The following is a 16257-nucleotide window of genomic DNA, read 5'->3' as shown; positions in this document are numbered from 1 at the left end:
GTCAGGGATGACTTACCCTTCCTTCTGATACGAAAAAAATTCAACTTATGTTTAAAATGAATGCCAAAAGCTGGGCACAGTGGCTGATGCCTGTAATCCCAGAACTTTGGGAGGCTAAGGCGGGCAGATCACTTGAGGTCAGGAGTTTGAGCCAACATGGTGAAACCCCATCTCTACTACAAAAAATACAAAAATTAGCCAGGCATAGTGGCATGTGTCTGTAGTCCCAGCTACTTGGGAGGCTGAAGCAGGAGAATTGCTTGAACCCAGGAGGTGGAGGTTGCAGTGAACTGAGATCACGCCGCTGTACTCAGCCTGGGTGACAGAGTGAGACCCTGTTTCAAAATAAAAATAAAATAAAATAAAATGGATGCCAAAGCAACATAAAATAATTATAAGAATTTGCTACAGTGGAAGATGTAGTCAGAACTCAGCTCACTCATAAACACAAGTGATCCTTGAGGTGAAACTTGGTGAGTGGCAAAGTGTTGTCAACCACTGTCCCAGATGTTACTCTGCTTCCCTCACATACCACATAAAGTGGTAAATGGGTTTGATTCCTGGGAAATGAGTTTTCAAGTATCTTTAACCACTTAACAAGAAAATGTGACTTCTTAAAATGTACTTCTTAGGTTGACTCATTGTGAAGATAAAAAAGAAATAGCAGAATAAAGTGTAAGAAAAAATACAAATCAAATATTTAAAATTTTTTTGGATACATTATATTTGTACATATTAATGGGGCATACATGAAATTTGGTTACATGCATAGATGTGTAATGATTAAGTCAGGATATTTAAGGTATCTGTCACCCAAGTATTTATCATTTCTATGTGTTGGGCACGTTTCATTTCCTCTCTACTATTTGTGTTGAAAAATACGACCATTGTTGTTGATTGCTGTCACACTAATCTGCTATCAAACATTCGAACATATTCCTTGTGTCTAATAGTATGTTTGTACCCCGTAACAAACCTCTCTTTATCTCACTTCCACCCTCTACCCTTACATCTGTCCCAGTCTCTGGTATCTATTGTTCCACTCTTTACCTCCATATGATCAACTTTATTAGCTCCCATGTATGAGTGAGAACACACAATACTTTTTGTGCCTGGCTTATTTCCCTTAACATAATGACTTACAGCTCCATCTGTGTTGTGACAAATGACATGATTTCCTTTGTTTTTATGGTCAATAGATTTCCATTGTATAAATATAAAATATTTCCTTTATTCATCATCTGTTGATGTACGCTTAGGTTGATTCCATATCTTTGCTACTATGAATAGTGCTGCAGTGAATGTGAGGGTACAGGTGACCCTTTGATAGACTGATTTCTTTTCCTTTGGATAAATACCTGGTAGTGGGATTGCTGGATTGTATGGTAGTTCTGTTTGTGGTTGTTGTTGTTGTTGTTTTTTGAATGTCCATATTGTTTTCCATAGTGGCTGTTCTAATTTACATTACAACCAACAGTGTGTGAGTTCCCTTTCCTCCACGTCCTCACTAACATCTGCTATTTCTTGTTTTTTTAATTAATAGCCATTCCAACTGGAATAAGATGATACCTCATTGTGGTTTTGATTTGTATTTCCCTGATGATTAGTGATGAGCATTTTTTTCTGTAAACCTGTTGGCCATTTATATGTCTTCTTTTGAAAATTTCTATATATGTCCTTTGACTCTTTTTACATGCTATTAATATTTTACTGTTGATTGCATATTCTGGATATTAGTCCCTTGTTGGATGAATAGTTTGTAAATATTTTATTCCAATCAAGAAGTTGCCTCTTCACTCCTTTGATTGTTTCTTTTGTTATGCAGAAGCTTTTAAATTTAATATAGTCCCATTTGTCTATTTTTGTTTTTGTTGCCTGTGCATTTTAGGTCTCAGCCATAAAATCCTTGCCTACACCAATGTCCTAAAGAGTTTTCCATAAATTTTCTTCTATAAAACCCAAAGTTTTATAGTTTTGGGTTTTACTTTTAAATCTTTAATCCATCTCAAGTTGATTTTTGTATATGCTGAGAGATAGTGTTCTAGTTTCATTCTTTTGCATGATTATCTCGTTTTCCAGCACCATGTATTAAAGAAGTATATTGTTTTTACATTGTGCCTATTTGGAGATCTCTGAACTTCTGTATCTGGATGTCTTAGTCTCTTTCTAGACTTGGCAAGTTTTCATCTGTTATTTTATTAAATAGTTTTTCTAACTCTTTCATTCTCTTTTAGGTCACCAATAATTTGAGTATATTTGGTTGCCTTATTGTGTCCCCATATGTCATGAGGGCTTTGCTCTTATTTATTTATTGATTTATATTGTGTTATTTTAAAAGACCTGTCTTCACATTCTAATATTCTTTCTTTTGTTTAGTCTATCATTAAAACTTTGAATGTATTTTGTATTTCATTCCATGAATTCTTGAGAGCTTCTATTTATATCTTTTTTATTATATCTATCTCTTTGGTAAATTTCCCAGTCACATCCTGAATAGTTTTTCTGATTTCTTTGTATTGTTTTTCAGAGTTATCTTATAGCTCAATGAGGTTTTCTTTTTTAACATTTTCTACATTTTGAACTCTTTTTCTGAGATTTTATGAATTTCTTTTTGATTGGGATTTATTGCTGGATAACATGTTCCCTTGCAGGTTTCATATTTCCTTGCATTTTTATGTTTTCTGTGTCCTTACATTGGTATCTGTGCATCTGGTGTAACAGTTGCTTCTTCCAATTTTGTGATTTTGCTTTCATAGGGGAGGACTTTTTCCTGAAGATGAATATATGGTGTTGGTTGGGTAGGGCACTTTGGCTTTGATTCTGGGTACATGCAATAGTGCAGTGTCTGTATGATTTCTTTGACTATAGACAGCATCAGTGGTGTCTGATTTCCTTGGCGGCTTAGGGTACAGTTGTCAGAGAAGGCTGTGGTGAAGTTGTGCTGAGATCCGGGATGCCAGTCTTTAGGCTTCAGTGGTGGCAGCAGGGAGCTGACTGTGCCTGCCCTTGGGCCCAAGGTGGCATACATTGGTACCAGTGTTAGCAGGACCAGGCAGGCTGATTCTTTGCCTCCAAGTGGCTTGTTCAGGTACCAGGCATGGCAGTGGTGGGCTGGGTGGGTGGAAGAGTTCTTGAGCCCCTGGCAGTGGATGTGGCATGAGCAATGTGGCAGCAGTGAGACAACCCTCTGAAACCCAAGTGGTCTGTGCTAGTGTTGGCAGTGGCTGTGACCAGTTGGGTGGGCTGATGACCTGCAGGTGACATGTGAGGGATGGGTACCGGCTGTGGTGGTAGTAGCAGGTTGAGTGGACCTGATCCTAGACACTGGGAGGAGTGCTCAGGTGCCACGGGCAGTGGACTGGATCAGGCAATCTCCAAGCTCCTGGATGGTGTGCTCAGGTGGAAGCAGCAACATCTGTGCTGTGGACCTGCTATCAGAGAAAGCTTGGTTGCCTCCCCTGGGGGCAGCCATAGGCAGGCAGCTGGAGGGTGTGGGCTTTTCTTGCACCTCAGCCCACAGCAGTCTGTAGCTGCAGTGGTTGCGGGCAGTGGAATTTGTCCTCAGGATGCATGAGGATGCGTGGCCGCCCCTCTGCTGGGCTGGGGATGGGATTGTTGCTCAAGACTCTTGACCTGGGCCTGGTTGCAGGGCAGGACACAGTCCAGTGTGGGCTGGGCTCTTAAAATGGCACTGTGCTGCAGCCGCTTAGGACTTGGGTTTGTGGGACTCGGTGTGAGCTCCCTGTCTGGAACAGTGCCTTCGTGTGGTTTCTAGGGCACACCCTATGTTACTTTCAAGGCCTCTGAGGGTCAAAGGGCTCTCCCCTGGCTAGGATTGTTGTAGTCCATGATGGGAATGTGGACCACTGGGGTCTCTCACCCTTTCTCCACACTGGGGAGTTCCAAGATGATCCCTGCTGAGCAGGCTACCTCACTTCCCTCTACTTTGTTGCTTTAGATGTTTCCCGTTACTTTGTTGAATTTCGGTGTTCTCTCTTGGATGATCTATTTGAAATGTGATTTTTCTCCTCACTATTTTGTTTCTTCTTAATGGAGGAGGTGAGTAGGCATTAGGAGATGCCTCTAATCAGCCATCTTGAAGCTGGGACATTGTCTTTTTCAAGAATTACTACCCAAGACCAAGTTAGAACATGCCTCAGAGGTTCCAGGTATAGTGTGGGGCACTGAGGAATGTGGTCCTGGCCCTTAGCCACAAGGGCCCTGCAAGCTGTTGCTGCCTGTCTGAGGGCAGCAGAAATAGAGCTCAACAAATAAACTTATGCAAACCACGGTGCTGGGACCGCTGAGCTCACCCTCCCAGGAGTGTCCAAATCAAGTATTTAGGTGGCTTACTTAGAGATCCAAACCAGGGCAACATTAAAGGAAAATCTGGGGAATATGTGTTTTCTTGCTGCCATTTTCTCAAAGCAGACATTATGATAATATAAAGTGAAATATGGGATAAATGATCACTGTCCTAATGCTGTGGATCAAATATTTTTTCACATATCAATTTCCATTAATAAATGAACTTGCCCTGGCTTAGACCCCTAAGAGCAGCTGATAAAATTCAGTATCTCTTTTTTTCCTACAGAAGTGGGTGACAGGAAATTCACTTCTTAGAGAATTTATCACTATTTTTGAAAATATGATTATGAAAAATAATTTCTGATATTGAGGTTAGACTGTTACATTATGGGGGTTGGTAAAGGGAAGGATGGACTCTCCTGTTATCTTTCATATCTCTCCTGGTCCACTGTAGATTGCCATGGTAGTAGGAACTTTGATATACATTAATATGGTCCACATAGAAATTATATGAGGAATGAAGCAAGAGGCTTATAACTTCGGGGAAGAAGGGTTGCCTATATCCAGTTTTCAGAATGTTCTCTATCTTCAGAGTGGAATAAAAGTTTGATTCTATCTCTAGTTTCCCTAGTAGCAGGAGTTTTGTTCGCCTTTCCTGTACTCGCTGTAGCAGCATGGAAACTTCCTTGGAACCCCAGATCATGGCAGCAGTGGTAGATTCCTACTTTAAGATATTGGGAAGTAGGTGAAGAGAGCTTTGGGCACTTTAATGATGAGGGTGGTTTTGGGGTCATGCCTTGGGGATTTCCTATATACAAGGTGCCATTTGAAAGTACAGACAATAGCATGAGAACTAGAAAAGATAGCTTCAAGGTTTGAGCCTGTTACCTTTAACCAAAAAAGAGCAAGTTGGGAAAACAAACTAATTTTTAAGGAGAAGACATTGACTTCATTTTTGGACGTTGACTTTGAAGTGATGATTATTAAAATGGTGGCTGGAAGTTTGACACACCATCTTTTTTTTCTTTTTTAAGGTTAAAAAGAGGAATTTACTGGGGCATATAACCAAACCATGAAATGCATACAGCTTAAACTGCCTTTAGGGCTGGCTGGGAACACATAACTTGAATTTAGTTAAGTCTGTCTCTTCTATTTCATGTATCAGTTTCATGTTCTGTTTTTTTTTTTTTTAATTTTTATTTCAACTTTTAGATTCAGAGGGTACGTGTGCAGCTTTGTTAAATGGATATATCCTGTGACACTGAGGTTTGGGGTACAAATGATCCTGTCACCCAGGTAGTGAGCATAGTACCCAAAAGGTAGTTTTTCAGCCCTTGGCTTCCTCCCCTTGCCCCCAAGTAGTCCCCAGTGTCTGTTCTCATCTTTTTGTCCATCTGTACCCAATGTTTAGCTCCCACTTATAAATAAGAACATGCAATATTTGGTTTTATGTTCTTGCATTAATTCACTTAGGATGATGGCCTCCAGCTGCATCCATGTTGCTGCAAAGGACATGATTTCATTCTTTTTTTGTGTCTGCATGGTATTCCCTGGTGTATGTGTACCACGTTTTCTTTATCCAGTCCACTGTTGATGGCTACCTAGGTTGGTTCCATGTCTTTGCTATTGTGAATAGTGCTGCGGTGAACATACGAGTTGACACTTCATCTTTTGTGAAAAGCTGGGGCTAACAATGTTTTGGATAGAGACTTTTAGGCTCAAATTAAAGACCCCCTCATAAATTTGTTATTTGATAGAGCATATCTTTGAGATTATAGTTCAGGTTTGTGGAAGTATATGATTCAATATATGAGCTCCTAACAACTTTCTATGAGGACATCTTTTTTTTTTTTTTTTTTTTTTTTTAAATCCAGCAGGGCTACAAATTTATTTGTCACCTGGTAAAATCTATATGAAATGAGTAAATTTTTTTAAGGAAAGATATTATTGAAGGAAATAGAAAAGTGGTGGGATAACATTTTAAAAAACATATATTTGGCTTTGTGAACAAAATGATTTTATTTTATTTTTTGTTGAAGGCAAAATCTCTTCAATAAGAGGAGATAGAGGAGAATTTCCTCTCCAGAATGTAATCTGTAGCCATCTGCTGCTGTATCTCATTCTGTTCTTCATGTAATTAGAGCAATTAGGATGAGGCTGGCACTGTATATTGGTCATGGAAGGAGGGTTGAGCTATTTCTAGGCTTGTTTTGAGAGACTGGAGATTAATGGCCTAATCTTTTAGGTAAATTGATAGAAACTGAGATATGTTTAAGCTAGGAAATGGAGAAGGGCAATTTTTTTTGTTGTTGTTATCTGTTATGTTGCTTTCTTATCACCATGGTAACTGGGTGTTTTGACAAATATATTTTTAATGAGATTAATTCATGATAAAGAAGAAAGTAATAGTGATAAAGAAAATGATAAGAAGAAAGATTGTAGTGTGAAAGAAGATGGGCTCCGTGATGTGGTGATATGGTGGAAACCTCACACCAGATTTTCAACGCTAAGAAGTTTGGAGAAAAGGAGGAAGGAGAATTTAAAGGAGAAGACAAAATTGGGATATACAAAACTGTCTTTTGGGAAGCCAGTCATGGAATGTGTTTTGTACTGAAGAAGGGCCAGGAGATTAGGTACTGCAACCACAAATGTGCTAAACCATTGTAGGATTCTTAGGATAGATTGCAGTGCCACTCGACCCTCACGTAAGATTAGCATGCCATTCCAAATCCTGGAAGAGGCTTCTCGTAACATCTGACTGTTCTTCCTGATCACCCTCTCTGTGCCCTTTTCTTAATTGCAATTGCCAACACATTAGTGATGATTCTCATTGCTAGTACTGAACTGTTGCCTGTTCTTCCAATGGATCTTTCTCAGGTAAAGATTATTATCTACTTCAATTCAACCTACTTGTGGCCACCAAATACATTTTTATGAAATACTCCTTTATCCCTGTCTCTTTTTTATTCAAATACTTTTGGTAAAGGCTCACATTGCCTACAATACCATGCTTCTATCTTGACGTTCAAGGTCACCTGAAGAGAGACCAACCCACTTTATCTCCTATAGCTCTTCTGTATGAACCCTATTTTCTTTTCTTTTCTTTTTTTTTTAAATTAAATTGAATTTAAAGTTCTGGGATACGTGTGCAGGACGTGCAGGTTTGTTACATAGGTAAATGTATGCCATGGTGGTTTGCTGCACCTATCAACCCATCACCTAGGCATTAAGCCCCACATGCAATAGCTATTTATCCTGATGCTCTCCCTCCCCCGGCCCCTCCGACAAGCCCCAGTGTGTGTTGTTCCCCTCCCTGTGTGCATGTGTTCTCATTGTTCACCTCCCACTTATAAGTGAGAACACGCGGTGTTTGGTTTTCTGATGAACCCTGTTTTCAACTAGCCTGTGTCCTGCCTGTCTTTAAAATGTGTTGTGTTCATCTCTGCCATTGCCTCTTTGCACATATGATTGCTGTTGTTTGGAAACCTCCTTGGTTCTCTAAGTCTTAAATCCTTTAAGGTCCAATTCAGTACCTCACCATCTTAATTGTGTTCTACCACTAATTTTCTGTTATATTTTTATTTAAGAGATCTTACAGTACTTAGCATAGTTGTTTATAGTGTAGCAATGCTGAAAAGTTGATGCTAGTGCTTGAAGCATAGGCCTTTAGGAGAGATCAGGATGGCTTACCCCGCTTTGTATTTCAAGTTGCTGTGGCACCAGGCCTTTGGGAACTCAGACAAGTCAGGTTAGAGAAATGAGTTGGGTTTTTATTTCACTCCTTTGTTTAATTTCCTGTCAAAGCCCTGGTGTCACCAAATTCTACGCAGCCCAGGCACTTGACAGAAAAAATGATTTTCCTTAGTTTTGAGGGGACTTATCCTAGATGCATTGAATAGATTCAGCTTCTGGGTGCATGCCCAGTGCCTTATACATAGAACAGTTAATTCTAGGGGATGTCCATGCTCCATTCTGTTCTGATCAGGACTCATTTATGTGTGCCAAGCCACTGCTGAGCTTGGCATGTACTGATGGGCAGGAGAGGCCTGGCTTCTGTATACATATGATAAGCTCTGCTGGGTGGGGCATATCCCTGGATGAGAAATCCTGGGTGAGAGAGCAGCAGAGAGAACAAAACAGTGGGAATGAGAGACTGTAAGTAAGTAGTTAGAACAGACATAAAAGGAGATATTAATAATAGAGGAAATTGATATCCATATTGCCAGTGGAAACAACCACGTAGAGCAGGGTTTTGATGTCCTTCACAGTACGTGCGTCTTTGTCTAGAATTTACCTAGGTTCTGGCATTACCTGAAGGTCACTGACTCCAACTCTATTCATTTGTGGTGTGGTCTATGCTTTATCCCAGTGTTACCGGGAGATGTTAATTCTTTATTGAAAATGTCTATATTTTAGTTCTTCAGGGGCTACTTAACTCTTTAATTGCTTTTTGTTTATGCAAGTGAAACCCTGGGCTACATATCTGAAAATGTTTCACTTATCCTTGAATTATACCTCCCAAGCATTAAGCTATAGCTTCTACAAATTTAGTAATGGTGTCTGCCCCGAATAATGAGGATCTATCTGTCCAGCCCTGTACCCATGTGTTATGTGTCAGGTGCATGGATTTTATTGTTTCTAAATGGCAAATTAATAGGATGTCAGAATTTGCATGGACTATGCAAAATCATCCATTCAGCAACTATTGAGCAGTATTCTCTGATATACTGAAAAAATAGGAGATCTTTGCCCCTACGGAACCTACAGTTTAGCCAGGAGTGAAGACAATAGACATGAAGCATAATAAGTATAATGCTCCTAATAAGTGTGTTAGGAAGTCATAAGTACATTGCAAAATAGAAAGAGTGGTAAGAGCATGAGTTGAAAATACATAATTATACGAGATTAATTATAGGTTAGTATTTTCCATTTGCTTTTTAGATTACAGAACTTAAAGGAAACAGGCATTCAAATCCTTGTATCTATCTGGATCCTACAGGAATAATTAGCCATTTGGTTCTCGCCATTTGGGAATTGGAGAGAAGGACAGGAATAAATCCCCAAATCTCGAGTCCAGGTCAAGATGTAGTGAAAGCAATCCCCCAAAGGAGACACTTGAGTTCTTCCTTTCTGTTCTTAGGAACTTGGGAGTTTCTCCTTAAAGATAGAAATGCATTTTGTTCTAATGTTTGTCTTCAATGTAAAGCAATAATAATTTGAATTTTAGGTGGTTTGGTTGAATATCTTTGTATTGAATAGATTTAAATATGATGTTGGGAATATGTTATCTTAAACATGCCATTCTTTATTCTTAATTATAAACTAAAATTTTCAGGTTATCAGTCAAGGCTTGAGAAGGCACTGGAGCAGAAGTTTCTTCTATCCAGCAACTATACTTACTTCTTTTTTTTTTTGAGATGGAGTCTCACTCTGTCTCCCAGGCTGGAGTGCAGTGGCGTGATCTCGGCTTACTTCAACCTCTGCCTCCCGGGGTCAAGCAATTCTCTGCCTCAGCCTCCTGAGTCGCAGGGATTACAGGCGCTTGCCACCACGCCTGGCTAATTTTTTGTATTTTTAATAGAGACGGGGTTTCACCATCTTGGTCAGGCTGGTCTTGAACCCCTGACCTCGTGATGCACCTACCTTGGCCTCCCGAAGTTCTGGGATTACAGGTGTGAGCCACTGCACCCGGCCCAACTATACTTTTATATCATTTATTTTCCCTTTTTCTTCCAGTCACTTCTTTTCAGAATAATTAATGTTATTGAAATAAGGAAACATACCTGAAAATTAAAATGAAACCACATTGATTTTAATTTTAAGGTATGTTTTCTTATTTTGGCATAATCCTGAATTTTGGTGTTCTGTTTTTCATGTTTACACATAAACCTAAAATGTTTTCCCCTTTGGTATTTATTTTCTGTTACTAGATTGTCACTCCCTGAAGTTTGCTAATCTGATGGAAGCTGACCTAATAATGTAGAATATAAAAATGTCTCTCTGCTTTCTGCCCCTGTAAATACAGCATGCCGTAAATGCCCGTTGTATGCTTCAGTCATTCTAGTACTTTTTGCTCTTTAATAGTATAATTGCCTCTTATATTTCTTCAGGTTATCATCTGGGCAGAGTGTTAGTTCATAAGGGAGCATGACGCACATCTGTGAGCTCCAGAGCTCAGCAGGATTCACCCCTGGGCTTTGGCAGGGCATGTGAAGGTGGGGCTGGCACCTCATTATTGCCAGCTTTATTGTTGCCTGTTCTGCATCAGCTGCCAATACTGCTGTGACACCACACACTATTTTTGGTCTTTTTAGCTAAACATTTTTTTTTCAAATAATTAACTTACGTACCTATTTCTACAAATGAAAAGACTATTTAATAGAGAAGTGGGAACGGAAAAGCAGATTTTAATGCTTTAAGATTTTAAAAACTTTTAAAATTAGTTGTGGTTTTTTTTTTAAACTGTGTAGCTGTTTGAAAGCTAGTAGTATTTGAAAACCACAGTAATGAGTGTATTACTGAGAATGCAATAGTACCAACTCCTAGAATATATCCTTTTTGCTGCTATTTTAAATCATCACCTTAAATGACAAAAGTACGTGAATATAATTCAAAACCAAATTCAAAACCTTTCCACTTCAAACTGGCTTCTGTTTTGATAATGCCAGGATTCTGATAATCTTAAAGGCAGGAAACATGAATTTATTTTATTTTCTTGCTTATGTAGTATCCTTCACTCCCATTGAACATTCCTGCCAGTTTTTCCATTTAGCACCTCTAAATATACATACTTATTTCATTTCCAAAGATCCCCTAGTTCAGGTCCTCTTTATGTCTAGTTTATTTTGATGTGGTAACAATTGGAGTTTTAATCAGTGTCTCTCCCTATTATTATTTCCTATTATACCTTCCCTTTTGTTTGGAAATAGGTACTGTTTTTTTCAGGAAAAGATAAACGTAGCATATCTCATACTGCAGAAGAGTTGAATTCTTGACTTTTGAATTTTATGTCAAATTCTAGGCATGAAGGGAGCTGTTCTGGAATAATTAGAATCAGTTATTTCTGTCCTCAGAAAAGTAGAGTTAGGGGTGGTGGGTGGCATGCAGATCCCCTGTGCCCAGCGTGGCTGGAGAATAGTAGAGATGGCTGTCTAGTTAGAGGGAACTGTGGCAACTTTGCAAATTTCCCATGGCAAGGGTAACTTAGGGTGTGATGAGGAGATACCTGTATGCCCAGAGGGACATGGATGTAGCCAACAGAAAGCCAGACTTGACAGAAGGCTTGTGGCAGAGATGAGGAGGATGAGGGAAGGAGCTAAGGATCTGGGTAGACCTGCCTGTAGGAGAGCTACAGATGTTTGTGGATAAATGCTGATGACCTCCACCCATCCTTCCATTCCTCTACCACACAAATCTAGCATTTTATAATCCTTTGGAATTTAGATGCAGCCCATGAGGAAGGGGAAACCAGAAATTGAGATTACCCTCACTTGACTGAAATTTAATTTTCACCATTCAGCAGCATAGGAGTTTTAAAACAGAGATTAAATTCAGTTGTACAGTAATAAACTCCCAATTGCTTGCACACCTGAGTTTGTGCTTTGCCCTAGTACCTGCTGCTCTGGTTCCTTTGCAGTGAAGCCTCTCTAATCTTGCTGTTTTCACGGGGGAAGCTACCATGGCTGTTGGTAATACATGGCCTGGACATGTTGATTCTTCATACTCTGTGTCTGCTTCATTGTTCCCGCTGTTTTCCAACCTGAACCTGTCCTTTACGCAGCCCAGTCCCCTCATAGCCTGGTGTCTACTGGGAGACTTCTCAGCTTCCCGCCTAACTGCTCTTTCTTTGTGTATACTTTTCCCTCTTACATTCAGACATGAGCTGTCGCCTTCCTCTTTTTCGCCAGTCTACATCTTTACCAGTTTTCATGGTTCGGCCCTAACAGAGCTGTCATTTTATGACGTTTCTTTATTTTTATTGTCACTACAGTGTTGGATTATTATTATTATTTTTTAATATTTACTTCTTGGCACTTATGTAATGCTTTTTGTTTCTTGATTTTTGTTCTATGGCTGTTAGTGTTTTTTTTCTCCAACTCGATGATAAGCTTCTTAGGAACATGGGCCATACCCTGTTTTTCTCTTGTGTTCTCTTGAATGCTAGCATATGGTGGGCATAGAGCAGATACTGAAAAATTACTCATTAATTAATGGGGTGGAAGCGATTGCTATTTACATTCTGTGTATGAGATGAATTTTATCTTTATCTGTTTTATTCTTTATGTATTTCTATGTCTCTACCACACTAGCAGTTAAGTTAAAGAAGCAAGCAGTGGGTGGATGCACTGTTCCCATCTCTGACAAGTACAACAAAGCTGACTTGCCTATTTTTAGAAACCTTGATGGTGTTAATTTTTCAAATGTCACTTAAAAATAGGTAGCTAAATAAGTACTCTGAGTGTTTTTAATGCAATGGTATACTTTTCTAAAGGGGCCTCTGGAATATGGGCATCACAGATTGAACATCTTTAGTTAACACTTGCTCAAAGTTATCAAAGAGATAAAGAGAGAGTTATTGTTCTGTCTTGTGTAATATTTTTTAATTGCTAAGTTATCTGTTGTTAATTAGGATCCCCTTTTTGACGTAGCTTCAGAAGAATGTTTTGCCCTAAATTCTAGTTCAGTGTTTCATTTATATGCTTGGATAAGTTTCCTTCCCTGTTCTGGACTTTACTTTCTCTGTCCTGTACTTTATTTTTTAATTCGATATTAAGGACCTTTTCACAGAAGAGTACTTCCCCGTTGGGTTTTAGAGAAGCTAGATCTTCTTTTCTCATGTAATTTCTCTGGCTATTGTGTCTCATGTAATTTCTCTGGCTATTGTGTCTCACGTAATTTCTCTGGCTATTGTGTATAGTTTGCTGGGGACCCAAAGCAGGCAAGAGACCTAGGAAAGAAGGAACAGAAACCTGAGAGGCTTCGGGCACACAGGAATGTCACTTTGTTCTCGTTCAGCACCTTCCTCTAGTCGTGCATTGGTTTCCCCCAGATCCAGAGAAGAACATAAAACCTATTTTGCAGAAGCAGGCCATATGCCTCTCTTTAGGGATGACCCATAAAACATGTATTATTTTTCACATATAAAAATATATAATGCATCTGATATTTTTAAAAATCTCAGATGGCACCTTACAAATAATTTGAGCTTTGCAGTACCCTGCTTGTAGGTCACCCTTATCTGAGGTGCTTCTTGGTTAAGATCTCAAAAATTCTCTCTCTCTTCTTTCCTACTGGAGTGAACTGGAAACTACCCTGTGTCACATTAAAGTTACTGGCAAATGTGTCCTTATTGTGAGAATAAAGAAGAACATGCACTGACTTTGGGAGGAATCCCCACCTCATTCAGTGGCACTGCTTGCCAATGCATAGTAAAAAAATAAGATAGAAAAGCTCCTACAAAGAGGAAAACAATACAACTATATGTATTCACTTGCTTTCTCATTTGCTTATTTACTTGACATGTTTCAGTAAGTGCGGAGAAGAAAAGGCACAGGGTACTATGCAAAAAAATGGACAGGAGATGGTGGTCCTTTATGAGAAGGGTTCTTTAAGAAAGTAATTTCTAAGCTGAGACTTACTGAATTTCTAAGTTGAATTCCTACTGACTAGTAGAAGGCTAGACAACATGGCACAGCAATAAGGCGAGAATAGCAGGAGATGGAGGCAGCTCCATTAGAAATACTTATGTTTAATTTTTAAAAGACACGTCTTGGGCTCGATTGGCAAATAGCTGTGGAAAGTGAAATATTTTGTTTTGAAGAGTTAATGTAGTTGAAACAGCATAATCTTGTAAAGTTATATCTAAATCTTAATAGAGAATGTAAAGAAAGATTAGAGATTTAAAATTTAACGCAGATCATGCCATGTGGTCCGTGGCTTTTATAAACTTTTTTACTCAAATTATGACTGTTACATCTGGACATTTATTTAAAAGATTATATATCTCTCTCTCTCCATACATATGTACACATATATATGTATGGGTAGATAGTCTTTTGGGTTTTTTTGGCATTAATTCTTGAAGCTCAGTTTATTTAGCGTCCCCATATGTTAGGAACCTTTTATAGCTTATCTCACTTGAGAATATAACAATATATTTAAATTAGAGCCCTCCTTCAAAATCCTGAGTTTACTTCGGAAGGTGTATCTTTTTTGCTTTCTTCTCCTTTCCCTTTCTTAGCTTATCTTTTGGGTAGAATTACAGAAAGTGGTAGGAACAGTTGTCTCTTCTAAATGTGGTGCCGTGTTACCACCTCCTGTGCAGGCAGAGCCCTGTGCATTCCAAAGATGTCCTGGGAATGGAAACTAGACAAAGAGAGAGGAAGATTGGCTTGGCTAAGCTACATGGACATTCAGTTTGTGAAAGGATAAACTAGATATAAAGAATAAGAAGTGACAAATGGTTTTTCACTTGACTTTCTTAAATGTAAATCCAAACCTGACCCTTATTAAAGTGATCTGGCTGCTTTTTATTTGAGTAAATATAGAATCTTTGATATGCTGTCTTAATGTTGCCTTTGTGCTAACCTGAACCTGGCGATCCTTATAATTGTCCCTGAAGATACATAATATGGAGATGAAAGTTACCTTTTTAATTCTAGTCCGTAGTAAGCACATTGTTAAATGCTTGAAGGGAAATGCAAATCAGAAAGGCTAGATGTCTTTTGGTAAACTTACCATACTTTTCTGATATTTAGCTTATGTAGAATATAATTAAGATAAACCAAATAACCAAGCTTGTAAAGGTACTGTTGTGTAGAAAAAAAGTAACATGGAGCCAGGGGCCTTTTAACACTTCAGTTCTGCCACAAAAGAGCCATGTGACTTTATACTGAAAACATAAGCTTTCTGAGCTGTTTCGTCATCTATGAAATGGAGATAATGCCTACTTTATTAGGGACGTTTGTGAAGATCACAATACATGTGAAAGTGCTCCACACATTTGTGTGGTCCCTAACCTTCAGATGAGTTTAATTAAGTAATTGTTGATCATACCTATATTATGTGCAGGGTTATGCTGGGCAAGACAATCCTAGCCCCTGCCTTTAAGCAGTTCACAGTTCAGTAGCTGTGTGACCTGAATCCTTTGTAGCTGCTCCGTGTGTTGTTTGAGAAGCATTAGCAGTGCCATTTCTGCATCATGCTTCAATTCAGTGGCCAGACCAGGGGTCACTCACGGGGTCCTGCCTCACACAGAGGACCACGGGACAGGAAGCAGACTGTATTGCCACCTTGCTGGATGACATGTGATCACGCAACATGAGAATCATCTGGTTTGGCTGCTGTGCAAGTTGATGAAGTGGGGGTCAGTCCACCAGAGCAGGATAGGTGGAAGAGAGCCTCCGTGATCACATGAATGATGCTGGAAATGCAGCAGAGTTGGCATTGCTTGATGAAACTGTGATGAAACCTGAGCATAGAGGCTGGTGGTATGTAGCGAGGTGAAATTTACCAAGTGGGTGTGTACTTGGTATTGGTTTTGTATTATTCATTATGCATTTTGTATATAAAAGGAGATAGTATTTTTATTCACTGACATGGGTTTTGATTACATTTACATCACACTAGGTTCTTTGATTAACTACTATTGTAGTTTTGTTCACAACAATTCTTTTTACTCTTCTGTTTTGTTTTTTTTTTTCTCATTTCTGTGGCCTTTTCTTACCTTTCCTTAATCTTGTCTGGTCTTTTCTGAACCCTAAGAACTGCTCCATACCCAGAACTCATCCACCCAACTGCTGAATGTAAAATAAGTTGTCCTTTCCTCATCTTTCTTTCATCCCTCTAAAATGACATTTTATTACTATGCAGTAAACATGTTTTAATAAATGCTTCCCTAATTCCAAACATAACATACATTTTGCAGGGATTTTAGAAGTGGTAGACAGG

General features: G+C 39.0%; 1 protein-coding gene across 17 annotated transcripts in view; it reads left to right on the top strand.

Moving 5' to 3' along the window:
- The window catches only part of IGSF11 (immunoglobulin superfamily member 11), a 301378-nt gene that overhangs the window by 150572 nt on the left and 134549 nt on the right, over window positions 1-16257 (top strand). The gene's annotated exons all lie outside the window — the stretch shown is intronic.

This window comes from Pongo pygmaeus, chromosome 2 (genome assembly GCF_028885625.2).
Source record: "Pongo pygmaeus isolate AG05252 chromosome 2, NHGRI_mPonPyg2-v2.0_pri, whole genome shotgun sequence".
Classification (NCBI taxonomy): domain Eukaryota; kingdom Metazoa; phylum Chordata; class Mammalia; order Primates; family Hominidae; genus Pongo; species Pongo pygmaeus.
This window is presented reverse-complemented; position numbering and strand designations above follow the sequence as displayed.